At 37.0% G+C, this 10563-nt stretch overlaps 1 long non-coding RNA gene across 5 annotated transcripts in view; it reads left to right on the top strand.

Annotated features, from left to right (window-relative positions):
• LOC147342919 (uncharacterized) overlaps nt 1-10563 on the top strand; it is a 103106-nt gene that overhangs the window by 4501 nt on the left and 88042 nt on the right. For 4 of the 5 annotated variants that reach the window (XR_015156842.1, XR_015156841.1, XR_015156843.1 and 1 more), the window contains exon 3: nt 2125-2828. The exons of the other annotated variant lie outside the window; for it this stretch is intronic. This is a non-coding gene — a long non-coding RNA (uncharacterized LOC147342919). Of the gene's footprint in view, nt 1-2124; nt 2829-10563 lie in introns of those variants that run through there. 5 annotated transcript variants of the gene reach the window in all.

The following is a 10563-nucleotide window of genomic DNA, read 5'->3' as shown; positions in this document are numbered from 1 at the left end:
TGTCTATAGAAGGTACCTCATAGAAATGGACTGATACAACATTTGTCCTTTTGTGTCTGGCTGATTTCATGGACCATAATGTTTTCAAGGTTCATCTGTGTTGAAGCATGTGTTGGTACTTACCGTTGTGTATATGATGCTGCTGTGAAATTAGTATACAAATTGCTGTTCGAGTGCCTGCTTTCACTTCTTTTGAGTACATAACTAAAATGGGTTTTGCCAGATCAAATGGTAATTCTACGTTTAACTTTTTGAGAAATCATCATACTGTTTTCTACTATGGCTGCACCAGTTACATTCCCCCCAGCAATGCAGAAAGGTTCCGATTTCTCCATATCCTAACCAATGCTTGTTATTTTCCATTTTGTTTTTTGGCAGTAGTCATCCTAAAGAATATGAAGTAGTATCTCATTGCAGTTTTGACTTGTATTCTCTAATGGTTAGTGGTATTAAGTACCTTTTCTTGAGCTTTTTGGTCATTTATATGTCATCTTTGGAGAAGTGTCTATTCAAGTCCTTCTTTACCTGATTTTTTCCCTCAGCTTCATTGGGAATTAATTGGAGTATAACATATGTAAATTTAAGGTATACTTCATGATGATTTGATACCTATCTATATTGTTCAAGGATTACCATAGAGGGGTTAGTTAATACCTCTATCATCTTGCACACACACATATATATGTGTGTGTGTATATATGTGTGTATATATACACACACTCACACACATGTCTTCTTTTTCAGATTCTTTTCCCATATAGGTAATTACAGAATATTGAGTAGAGTTCCCTGTGCTATGTGGGAGGTCCTTAGTAGTTATCTATTTTATGTATAGTAGTGTGTGTATGTTAACTGCAAGGTCCTAATTTATCATTTCATCCAATGTTTCCCATTTGGCAACTGTAAGTTTCAAGATCTGTGAGTCTGTTTTGTAAATAGACTTTTTTATTAGATTCCACATTTAAGTGATATCATATATTTGTCTTTCTCTGACTTCATTTAGTGTGATAATCTCTAAATCCATCCATGTCTCTGCAAATGGCATTATTGCCTTTTTTTTAATGCTTAGTAATGTTCTATTGCATATATGTACCACATTTTTATTCTTGTCATTGGACATTTAGTTTGTTTCCATGTCTTGGCTGTTGTAAATAGTGCTGCAATGAACACTGGAGGGCGTGTATCTTTTCAAATTATGGTTTTCTCAGGATATAGGTCCAAGAATGGGATTGCTGGATCATTTGGCAGTTCTATATTTAGTTTTTAAAGGAAACTTCATACTATTCTCCATAATGGTTGTACTAATTTACATTCTCACCAATAGTGTAAGAGGATTCTCTCTTCTCCAAACCCTGTCCAGTATTTATTGTTTGTAGATTTTTTGATGATAGCCATTCTGGCTGATGAAGTGATACCTCATTATAGTTAAAAAAAATTTTTTTTAATTGGAGGATAATTGCTTTACAATATCGTATTAGTTTTTGCTGTACTATAACATGAATCGGCCATAAGTATATATATAGTCCCTCCTTTGAACCTCCCTCCCAGCCCACTCCCATCCTACCCCTCTAGGTCGTCACAGAGCACCAAGCTGAGGGCACCCTGTGTTACCCAGCAGCTTCCCACTAGCTGTCTGTTTTACACGTGGTAGTGTATACCTGTCAGTGCTGTTCTCTCAATTCATCGCACCTTCTCTTTCCTCCATGTGTCCACAAGTCTGTTTTCTATATCTGTGTCTCTGTTTCTGCCCTGCAAATAGTTACATCGTACTATTTTTCTAGATTCCATATATATGTTACTATATGATACTTTTTCTGACTTAACTTCGTTCTGTCTGACAGTGTCTAGGTCCATCCACATCAGTACAAATGACCCAGTTTTGTTCCTTTTTATGACTGAGTAATATTCCATTGTTTGTATGTACCACAACTTTATCCATTCATTTGTCGATGGACATCTAAGTTACTTCCATGTCCTGGCTATTGTAATAGAGCTGCAGTGAACCTTGGGGTATATGTGTCTTTTCAAATTATGGTTTTCTCAGGATGCATGCCCAGGGATTGTTGGGTCATAAAGTAGTTTTATTCCTAGTTTCTTAAGGAATCTCCATTCTGTTCTCCATAGTGCTGCATCAACTTATCTTCCCACCAACAGTGCAAGAGGATTCTTTTTCTCTACATCCTCTCCAGGATTTATTGTTTGTAGAATTTTTGACTTTGATGGCCATTCTGACTGATGAGAGGTGATACCTCATTGTAATTTTGATTTGCATTTCACTAATGAGTGGTGTTGAGTATCTTTTCATGTGTTTTTTAGCCATCTATATGTCTTCTGTGAAAAAATGTCTGTTTAGGTTTTCTACCCACTTTTTGATTGGGTTGTTTGTTTTCCCGATATTGAGCTGTATGTGCTGCTTGTGTATTTTTGAGATTAATCCTTTGTCAACTGTTTCATTTGCTATTATTTTCTCCCATGTTGAGAGTTGTCTTTCACTGCTTTGGTTAAATTTATTCCTAGATATTTTATTCTTTGTATGCAATTGTATATTAGTTTGTTAATTTCTCTGATAGTTTTTAGTGTATAGAAAGGCAACATTTTCATGTATTCATTTTTGTATCCTACAAATGTACTGAATTGCTCTATAATTCTAATATTTTTGTGTGTGAGTGGAGTCTCTAGAAGTTTCTATATATAATAACGTGTCATCTGCAAATAGTGACAGTTTTACTTCCCCCTTTCCAATTTGGATGCTGTTTATTTCATTTTCTTGCCTAATTGCTCTGCTAGGACTTCTAATACAATGTTAATAAAAGTGGTATGCATGGGCATCTTTGTCTTGTTCTTAATCTTAGATGAAAGTTTCAGATTTTCTCCATTGAGTATGATGTTAACTGTGGATTTGTCATATGTGGCCTTTATTATGTTGAGGTACATTCCCTCTGTACCCACTTTTTTGAGAGTTTTTAATCATAAATGGATGTTGGATTTTGTCAACTACTTTTCTGTGTCTCTTGAGATGATTACATGATATTCATCCTTCATTTTGTCAATGTGGTGTATCACATTGCTTGATTTGCAGATACTAAACCATCCTTGCATCTCCCAAATAAATCCCACTTGATCATGGTGTATGATCCTTTTTCTTTTCTTGGCTGTGCTTGGGTCTTTGTTGCAGCACGTGGGCTCAGTCATTGAGGTGTATAGGCTCTCTAGTTGGTGTGCATGGGCTTAATTGCCCCATGACATGTGGGATCTTGGTTTCCTGGCCAGGGATCAAACCCATGTCCCTTGCATTGGAAGGTGGATTCTTAACCACTGGACTACTAGGGAAAGCCTCCCTTTTTTTGAGGTTTAGAAGGAAGCTAGATTCCATATCTATTTCTGCTGAAATAAAGAAATAATGAAGGCAGCTCCTTCATTATTTCAGTTACTGAAAGAGACCACATTACCACATTACAAATCAATGTCAGATGTAAGATATATCAACAGATAAAAGAAACATCTTTCTGATTAATCAAAATTCAGTTTTTATAAGCAAAAAAAAACCCCAGCAAATTCAAAGCATTTTTTTTTACAATTCTTTGTTTACACCTGATTAGCCACCTATTTCTCCTTACATATGTTTTTTATTGTTTTATTTTAATTCACTTTTAAAAGGTTTTGTTTTTGTTGTTCAGTCACTAAGTCACGTCTGACTCTCTACAACCCCATGGGCTAGAGCACTCCAGGGTTCCCTGTCCTTAAAAATGGCTTTGATGGCGTTTTTCTCCACATCATCCTTTCTCAGTATTTCCAAGAGACATTTCAGGAACTTAAGAGAGAAGGTGTGAGAAATAAAGACATTTTACCATTTCTCCCAGAGGAGAAGACTCCAGTTTGTGGGTCCCTAGGAGAGGCCAAGCTGTTTAAGCCCCCAGCAAGGTGTGAGCAGTAACCTGTGCCTGCTCACAGCCTTGTGAAAACTGCCACCTCTGAGGCTAGGACAGCACCTGCGGTGTCTTGTCCGCTGCCTCAGGCACCTTCTCTGGCTTTGGGAGTGGCAGTTGCATCTAATTCCATGGCTATGTCAAAGTCGCCCTCTTAGCGTATCCTCACGGCCGCCAGCCCCAGCCTCTCCCTGGGACCAGCAGAGGGTGGGGGGCTTCAGCACCCACCCTCATGTTCTGCTGCAGGCCAAGGCTTGCTGGCCGCCTCTCTCAGCTCCTGCCCCCACCCTCTGCTCAGATGGTTTCTGAACCATACACAAAACATTTCTATACTACACATGAAATTTTTAAATGGCATGGCTAGTGTTGTCATTAAATGATACCAGAGAATCAGTTTTTGTCAACAATTTAAAGATTTGATTATAGCTTCTGAGTAGTTTTTTTAATTGAAATATAATTGACTTATTAGTTTCAGATGTGCAAAATAGTGATTTGATATTTTTATACATTACAAAATGATCACTGTGATAACTCTGGTTATCATCTGTCACTATACAAAGTTATTACAGTATTATTTACTCCTCATGCTGTACATTTCATCCCTGTGACTCATTTGTTTTCGTAAATGGATATTTGTGTCTCTTAATCTCCCTTACCTTTTTCACTCATCCCCACCCAACCCCCGCTTCTGTCCCCCAGAACCACCTGTTTGTTCTCTGTATCCATGACTGTTCCAATTTTGTTATGCTTGCTCATTTGTTTTTTAAGATTCTAAGTGAAATCATATAATATTTGTCTTTTTATGCCTGATTTAAATTTCATTTTGCCTAAGTATCCTCTAGGTCTATCTATCTTGTTCCAAATGGCAAAGTTTCATTTTTTTTAATGACTAATATGCCATTGTGTGTGTGTGTACATATATACACATATACTACCTCTTCTTTATCTGTTCATCTATTGATTGATATTTAGGTTGCTTCCACATCTTCAGTTCGGTTCAGTCGCTCAGTCACGTCCGACTCTTTGTGAACCCATGAATCTCAGCATGCCAGGCCTTCCTGTCCATCACCAACTCCTGAAGTTCACCCAGACTCATGTCCATCGAGTCAGTGATGCCATCCAGCCATCTCATCCTCTGTTGTCCCCTTCTCCTCCTGCCCCCAATCCCTCCCAGCATCAGAGTCTTTTCCAATGAGTCAACTCTTCGCATGAAGTGGCCAAAGTACTGGAGTTTCAGCTTTAGCATCATTCCTTCCAAAGAAATCCCAGGGCTGATCTCCTTCAGAATGGACTGGTTGGATCTCCTTGCAGTCCAAGGGACTCTCAAGAGCCTTCTCCAACACCACAGTTCAAAAGCATCAATTCTTCGGCACTCAGCCTTCTTCACAGTCCAACTCTCACATCCATACATGACCACTGGAAAAACCATAGCCTTGACTAGACAGACCTTTGTTGGCAAAGTAATGTCTCTGCTCTTCAATATGCTATCTAGGTTGGTCATAACTTTCCTTCCAAGGAGTAAGCATCTTTTAATTTCATGGCTGCAGTCACCATCTGCAGTGATTTTGGAGCCCCGAAAAATAAAGTCTGACACTGTTTCCACTGTTTCCCCATCTATGTCCCATGAAGTGATGGGACCAGATGCCACGATCTTCGTTTTCTGAATGTTGAGCTTTAAGCCAACTTTTTCACTCTCCACTTTCACTTTCATCAAGAGGCTTTTTGGTTCCTCTTCACTTTCTGCCATAAGGGTGGTGTAATGGCACCCCACTCCAGTACTCTTGCCTGGAAAATCCCATGGACGGAGGAGCCTGGAAGGTTGCAGTCCATGGGGTTGCTGAGGGTCGGACACGACTGAACGACTTCACTTTCACTTTTCACTTTCATGCATTGGAGAAGGAAATGGCAACCCATTCCAGTGTTCTTGCCTGGAGAATCCCAGGGATGAGGGAGCCCGGTGGGCTGCCGTCTGTGGGGTCGCACAGAGTCGGACACGACTGAAGTGACTTAGCAGCAGCATCAGCATCTGCATATCTGAGGTTATTGATATTTCTCCCAGCAATCTTGATTCCAGCTTGTGTTTCTTCCAGTCCAGCATTTCTCATGATGTACTCTGCATATAAGTTAAATAAGCAGGGTGACAATATACAGCCTTGACGTACTCCTTTTCCTATTTGGAACCAGTCTGTTGTTCTACATCTTAGTTAATGCAAATAATGCTGTGATGAATGTGAGGGTGCATATATCTTTTCAAATTAGTATTTTTCTCTTCTTTAGAAAAATCCCCAAAAGTAGAATTGCTGGATTATACAGTAGTTCTACTTTCAATTTTTAGGAACTGTACTCTTTTCTATAGTGATTGTACCAATTTACATTCCCACCAACAGTGCACAAGAGTTCTCTTTTCTTCACATCCTTGCCAACACTTGTTATTTGTTGTCTTTTTGGTAATAGCCATTCTGACAAGTACGAGACGTTAGTTTCACTATGGTTTTGGTTTGCATTTCCCTGATGGGTAGTGATGTTGAGCATCTTTTCTGCATCTGTTGGCCATCTGTATGTCGTCTTTGGAGAAGTGTCTATTTGGATTCTCTGCTCATTTTTATTCTCTGCCCATTTTTGAATCAGGTTGTTTATTTTTTGTTGATTTATATGACATCTTTGTGTATTTTGGTTATTAACTGCTTATCAGATAAATCATTTGCACATATCTTCTCCCATTTAGTAGACTACCTTTTGGTTTCATTGATAGTTCCCTTCGCTATGCAAAAACTTTTGAGTTTGATATAGTCCCATTTGTTTATTTTGCTTTTGTTTCCCATGCCTGAGGAGACATATCAAAAAAAAAAAAAAATATTGCAACTATTGTCAAAGAGCATACAGTCTATGGTTTCTTCTAGGAAGTGGATGGTTTCAGGTCTTACATTTGAATCCAGTTCATTTTGGGTTTATTTTTGTATACAGTGTGATAAAGTAGTCCAGTTTGATTCTTCACATGTAGCTGTCCAATTTTCCCAGCACAGCTAATTAAAGAAGTTGTATTTTCCCCTTTGTATATTCTTGTCTCTCTTGTTGGGATTAACTGACCATATAATGTGGGTTTATTTCTAGGCTTTCAACTTCGTTCCACTGATCCATGTGTCTATTTTTTGGTACACATTTTTTTGGTTACTGTAGCAATGTGGCATAGTTTGAAATGAGGGACTGTAATGTTTCCAACTTTGTTCTTAAGATTCTTTTGCATATTTAAGGTCTTTTCTGTTTTCATAAAGGTTTTAGAATTACTTGCTCTAGTTCCATGAAAAATGCCATTGGTATTTTGACAGGAATTGCATTGACCCTGGAGATTGCCTTGAGGAATATGGTTATTTAACATTATTAATTCTTCCACTCCATGTGCATTTGCTTGTGTCGTTTTCAATTTCTTTCATCATCGTACAATAGTTTTCTAAATACAAGCCTTATGCTTTCTTGGTTAGATTTATTCCTTGGTATTTTATTGTTTTCTGGGCAATTGTAAATGGGATTGTTTCTTAGCTCCCATGATAGTTGTAGTTAGTATATAGAAATGCAACAGATTTCTGTGTATTAATATTTTGCAACATTACTGAATTAATTTATTCTAATATTTTGGTGGTGTCTTTAAGATGTTTTAAATATATATTTACCATGTCATGTGCAAATAGTGACAGTTTTACTTCTTCCTTTCCAGTTTGGATTTATTTTATTTCTTTTTCTGATTGCTATGGCTAGAATTTCCAATACTTTGTTGAATAAAATGGGCATCCTCGTCTTGGTCCAGATCTTAGAGGAAATGCTTTCAGCTTTCCACCCTTGAGTATTAGGTTGATTATATGTTTGTCACATCTAGCCTTTATTATGTTGAAGTATGTTCCCTCTACATTCACTGTAAGCTTTTTTTAAATCATAAATGAATGTTCAATTTTATCAGAAACTTTTAGTCACATCTATTGAGATGATCATGTGATTTCTATTATTCAATTTGTTAATATGGTATTATCACACTGATTGATTTGTGTGTGTGTGGATATGGGACCATCCTTGTATTTTTGGAATAAACGCTACTTGATCATGGTGTATGATACTTTTAGTGTGTTGCTGAATTTGGTTTTCTAATATTTTGTTGAGGATTTTGACATCTATGTTCAGGAGTGATTGTTGTTGTTCAGTCATGTCTGGCTCTCTATGACCCCATGGATTGCAGGACGCCAGGCTTCTCATCCTTCACCATCTCCTGGGGCTTGCTCAAACTCACGTCCATTGAGTCAGTGATGCCATCCAACCATCTCGTTGCTGTCGTTCCCGTCTCCTGCCTTCGATCTTTCCCAGCATCCTACCGACCTCGGGAGTTCATCTTTGAGTGTCAGGAGTGACACTAGCCTGTAATTTTCTCTTTGAGGGTTGTCTTCTTCTGGTTTTGCTATCAGGGTGCTGCTGACCACACAGGATGGGTTTGGAAGTACTCCTTCCTCTTCCATTTTTTGGAAATAGTTTGAGAAGGATGGATGTTAACTCTTCTTTAAATATTTGGCAGAATTTACCTGTGAAGCTGTCTGGTCTAGGACTTTTGAAATAGTTTGAGAAGGATGGATGTTAACTCTTCTTTAAATATTTGGCAGAATTTACCTGTGAAGCTGTCTGGTCTAGGACTTTTGTTAGGAGGGTTTTTTTGTTTGCTTGTTTGTTTTTATTACTGGTGGAGAAGGAAATGGCAGTATTCTTGTCTGGAAAATTCCATGGACAGAGGAGCCTGGCGGGCTACACTCCACAGGGTTGCAAAGAGTTGGACACGACTGAGTGACTAACACTTTATTACTGGCTCATTTTCACTATTGGTAGTCAGTATCTTCATATTTTGTTGCATCCTGACTCAGTCTTAGGACATTGTGTGTTTCTAAGAATTGATCTATTTCTTCTAGATTGTCCATTTTGTTGGTGTATAATTGTGGTACTCTTTTATGACACTCTGTATTTCTATGGTTTGATTATAACTTCTCTTTAATTTCTGATTTTATTTGAGGCCTCTTTCTTTTTTTCTTGAGTTTGGCTAAAGGTTTACCAGTTTTGTTTATATTTTCAAATAAGCAGTTCTTAATTTCCTTAATCTGTATTATTATTATTTCTTAGTCTCTCTTTCATTTGTTTCTGCTCTGCTCTTTATTATTTCTTCCCTGGCTACTAACTTTCTATTTTTTTTCTTTTCCTAGTTCATTTAGGTGCAAGGTTAGATTGTTTGTTAGAAATTTTTCTTGTTTCCTGCGGTAGGCTTGTACTGCTATAAACTGCCTTTTTAGAACTGTTTTTGCCGTTTCTCATAGATTTTTGGATCAATGCTTACATTTTCACTTGTTTCCAAGTATTTTTAAAATTTTCTCTTTGACTTCTTCAATGCCACATTGGTTGTTTAGTGGGATATTTTTTTAGCCTCCACATGTTTGTTTGTTTGCAAATTTTTTCTTGTAGTTTATTTCTAGTCTCATAGTGTTGTGTTTGGAAAAGATGCTTGATTTGATTTCAACTTTCTTTAATTTACTGAGACCTTTTTGGGGCCAAGTATGTGAACTATCCTGGAGAATGTCCCATGACCATTTGAAAAGAATTTGTTTTCTGCTTCTTAAAGGAATGTTCTCGGTATGTATCTATTTAGTTCCTCTGATCTAAGGTGATGTTTAAGGCCTGCGTTTCCTTACTGATTTTCTGTCTGGATGATCTTTCCATTGATATAAGTGGCGTGTTAGAGTCTCTTATTTATTGTATTACTATTGATTTTCTCCCTTTTGTTTTGTTAATATTTGCTTTACGTATTTAGATGTTCTTATGTTGAGTACATGTAAATTTGCATTTATTATATTTTCTTATAGGAGTTACCCTTTATCATTATGTAATATCCTGTCTCCTGTTACAGTCTTTGTTTTAAAGTCTATTTTGTCTCACTGACACTCCATACTTCTTTTTATTTCCTTTTATATGGAGTACCTTTTTCCATCCCCTCACTTTCTGTGTGTGCCTTCAGCTCTGAAGTGAGTCTCTAGGCAGCATATATATGGGTCTTATTTTTGCATCCATTCAGCCACTCTGATTTTGATCAGAGTTTAGTCCATTTACATTTAAAATAATTATTTCTGGGTATATACTTACTGCCATTTTGTTATTTTCTGGGTCTTTTGTATTTCTCTTTTGTTTTTTTCTTTTGTTGCTCTTTGTAATTTGACTATCTTTGTCAAATTAGATTCCTTTCTGTTTTTTTTTTTTTTTGCTTTTCTGTATCTATTACAAGTTTTTGGTTTGTGGTTACCATGAGGTTCAAATATAGAAGTATAACTATGTATGTAAATTTATACATATACAGTTATCTTAAGTTCACATTCTAATAACCCTGCATTTTTACTCCTTCCCCCAACATACACATGCATTCAAAGTTTTTGGCATAGTATGTAATATCTAGTTGTTTTGTGTATCCCTTAACTACTAATTTGTGGATATAGATTTTACTACTTTGGCTTTATAACTGGTTGATCCACTAACTTTACTGTTTGTGTTTATGAATGAGATTTTTCCTTTTATAATCACTGGCTTAATAGTGCTGAACTCTTAGCTTTAGCTTTTCTATAAAACT

The sequence above is a fragment of the Bos grunniens genome, chromosome 28 (genome assembly GCF_055505025.1).
Source record: "Bos grunniens cultivar Pamir isolate PY7600 chromosome 28, Bosgru_T2T1.0, whole genome shotgun sequence".
NCBI classification, from domain to species: domain Eukaryota; kingdom Metazoa; phylum Chordata; class Mammalia; order Artiodactyla; family Bovidae; genus Bos; species Bos grunniens.
The sequence above is the reverse complement of the archived record's forward strand: the minus strand, read 5'-3'. Positions and strand labels throughout refer to the sequence as shown.